Source organism: Helianthus annuus, chromosome 10 (genome assembly GCF_002127325.2).
Source record: "Helianthus annuus cultivar XRQ/B chromosome 10, HanXRQr2.0-SUNRISE, whole genome shotgun sequence".
Classification (NCBI taxonomy): Eukaryota; Viridiplantae; Streptophyta; class Magnoliopsida; order Asterales; family Asteraceae; genus Helianthus; species Helianthus annuus.
In genome coordinates, this window is record NC_035442.2 from 41,063,059 (window position 1) to 41,066,377 (window position 3,319).

At 38.1% G+C, this 3,319-nt stretch overlaps 1 long non-coding RNA gene across 2 annotated transcripts; it reads right to left on the reverse strand.

Annotated features, from left to right (window-relative positions):
* Positions 1–814: 814 nt before the first annotated feature.
* On the reverse strand, positions 815–2,885 carry LOC110881164. 2 transcript variants are annotated; one of them, XR_004870312.1, is made up of 3 exons: positions 2,412–2,885; positions 2,135–2,349; positions 815–1,399 (listed from the first exon to the last, which is right to left on the reverse strand). It is a non-coding gene; the product is annotated as an uncharacterized LOC110881164 (long non-coding RNA). The 2 variants fall into 2 exon arrangements; XR_002559618.2 differs by having other exon boundaries at positions 815–1,443.
* Between the last annotated feature and the right edge of the window lie 434 nt (positions 2,886–3,319).

Consider the following 3,319-nt stretch of genomic DNA (forward strand, 5'->3'; position numbering starts at 1 on the left):
TCGGCCAGTCCTAAGATCGTGTTGCAGGACCATATGGTGTCTGATCATTGGTGACACGTGTTGTCCTTTTGTCTGGAGGAGCATCTTTGGTGCCACCTGCGATAGGTTCTAGAAGCTTCTAGAAGCTTCTGGATACGCTTGCTGATGTAGCCGTCATGTTGGATAAAAAATTGGTGTGGTCCCTGCCATGTGTGCATGGAAGTGGGACCATACTTCTTCACTGGTATAAGAAGACAAACGCCCAGGGCCTAAGTGGTCTAGTGGCATTGATGATTGCCCCTCACAAAGACCGTGTGAGTTCGAATCCCTACAGGTTGATTAGGAGTAAAAAACTGTTGTACGAAAAAAAAAAGAGTTCTGAAGGTGATTACTGTGGTTCTGGTTATCCATTTTGCATGTTTGTTAAGATTTATATAATGAAGATGACACCACTGAGTCAGAAATGTACAAGTTGACAGGTGATCTGTCTAGACAAATGAAATACAAGAAGCAGGCCATTCATGGTGTAAAAGAGTACTTGCTTTAGCCCAAGACAGCCTGTATCATCCAAACTGTGAGTTTTCCTATTTGTTGTTATTTCTCATATATTTCAGTTTGTATGTAGAGTGGGAATGCATGTGTGTGAAGAAGTAAAAGTGAAAAATATATTAATGTTTCTATAATCTGTTAATTAGCCTAACAACCTTCACAATTAGTGGCATGCTTATCATCTTGTCATATTTCTTGGACATCACAACAATCTTTTGATTCTTATTTTGTTTTTAAGACAAAGATTTTTGTCAGGTATTTAAAATATCTTTAAAGGCTAGAAATTTATCTGATCTTTAATGAATTCCAACAATTGCTCAAATTCAAGTTTAGATATCACCTTCTTTAAATCTGATTGAGATTTGGTTGTCGTGAATGGAGTTTCCGGCTGTGAAGAATGAATCCCAGTTGTCGGATGGGCCATTATGTTTTTTTTGTCAGGCGACATTTGATCGTTGCAAAGATTCTGATTTATTTTCGGGGAAGACGACTCTTAAAGATTGTAATTCATTATCAATGATCAACAATATCCACGGATTAATATGTAAGAGTATTACTGAACCCACACCACTTCAACCATCCGTGATGTTTAAACCAACTTAGCAATACTAAACTTTTGTTTACTTAAGTAACTAGAATTTATGACCCGTGCGTTGCGACGGAGCCATTAAATCATAGGTACCACACGTGAGTACGTGACTGAGTTCAGTTGCAAGCTGATCATTTCCGAACCTCTGTTGACTGAGTCGATCACAGTTGGCCAGCCTTGTCCCGGTTGACTGAGCTGACTTGGTTGATTAAGTTGACCAGTTGGCCATCACTTTACTCGTGTCCAATCAATCCCTTGTTTAGCTCCAACAACTTCCAATCACTACCAATGTTTCGAAAATCATCATCAATCCACCATTTGCTTTTCTTTTTGAACAATGAAAGAAAATATAAATTAGTGGGAAAAAATAACCAGCAGTTACTAGTTACTGGCCTCCTACATTGAATATTACACAATATGCAACTCTAATAAAACCAAAACAACCCTTGTTATCTAACCATAACCATAGACGCACCATGTGCTTAATCAACAGAAAGACTCAGGTTCACCATCATATAATTACTTCGCCCAATGTATTGGCAGCGACTACGGTAGAGATGGAGAAGACAAAAGATTAAAGGGTTAAAGACCACTTTGGTGTAAACATAGACGTTTTATTGAGATTTAGACATGATTGTGTCCATCTGAATGTGTTTAAAAGTTAATTCCAATCCATAGAGGCACTAATGTTCTTTGTATGATTTGTTGGCTTATCTAAGATTGCACTGGGACTCTGTCTCTAAAAGATTCTTGTATTCATAGCTATGCTCCATTGTTTCATTATGCTAATTTTAATATGTAGCTTAGGCACCAGTATACCTTTTTGTTGGTAGTTGATTGAACTATATGTTGACTCACAAAAATGACCAAGTTATATTGTAACTGTATTCAGTTATTCCCTATAGACCTCATCCAATTCACAGTATGTCATATAAATAACAAATGCCTATAGCTTGTTTATTCCATGACTCCCATCGTAAATGTAGACATTTTCCATTATTTTAATCCCTATTGTACCTTTTTTCTGAATACTTTGTTGCCACATGAATGCACCTTTCCATACACATTTTGTCACAGAATTACCAAGATACACCTTCCCAATACTCTTGTTGCCACAATCCATGAATTGCAACACTGTTCTGGAGGCCATCTCTACCGCCGGTGGTCACCACAGCAAACATTTGTTGCCACCCATTGTTTGATTGAAACCATATTCGATCACCACAACCTCCCTATTCCGGTAATCATCATCAGTCGTCATATACTCAACCGGAAAATAGAATAAAGGAGTTACCTTATATCGTCTGTGGTTGTCAGGATAACCTCCTAGCTGCTGAAAATTGGACCTAAATCCCTGTGATCGTAGTTAACAGCCACCATTGTAGTGAGACCACCGTTAGTGCTGACCACCTTGAAAACCCTAACTGGTTCTTGTGTCGATCTGGTCTCGAAACCCTACATCCCGCTGTCACTCGTCAGCGGCACCCTAGCCGCCACTGATTTGGGTTGTTGGACCCATAACTCGTTTGTGGTCGTGAGTCTCCCTCAACCTTTCACCATCTCCTCGTTCGCACACCACCATCCCTGACGTTTCTATTGTCGGATTAGGGTGGCCGGCCGGATTCCATGGTCGGTTTCCCTTTCCCCGTCGTCTCTCTCACTCTATTAGAATATTTCTCTGCTTTTGTTTTAGGGAGAAGAACGTCCAAACAATGCTTCAAATAGTTGTACAAAAGGCTTGTGTCACTTGTACAAAGTTAAACAGTAAAACCACCACACAAAAGCATTTTGCAAAATAATATAGGGAAAATAAGTACACTTCCCATGATTTTAAAACACTCATAACTTGTTCATACGTATTTTTTAAAATTACACCTAAATCTTGTTGTCTTATTCTTTTTAATTTTAGTATAGTATTACTATAGTTATTTTAATTAAAAAAACACATGATATGTTATGTGATTAATAGTGACTAGGGGTTTACAATAACTGAACCATTAACCGAAACCAAACCGAAAACAGGTGATACCGAACCAAAACCAACCAAAAACTTAATTAACCAAAAACCAATTATCCGGAAACCAAACTAACTGAAAACCGGTTATCGGTTTTTATTTGTACCCTCGGTTAACCCGAGAACTTTATCTCTTTTGTGTTTTATACGTTCATTTGATGTGTTTCTTAGTAAAACAATTAAGACAA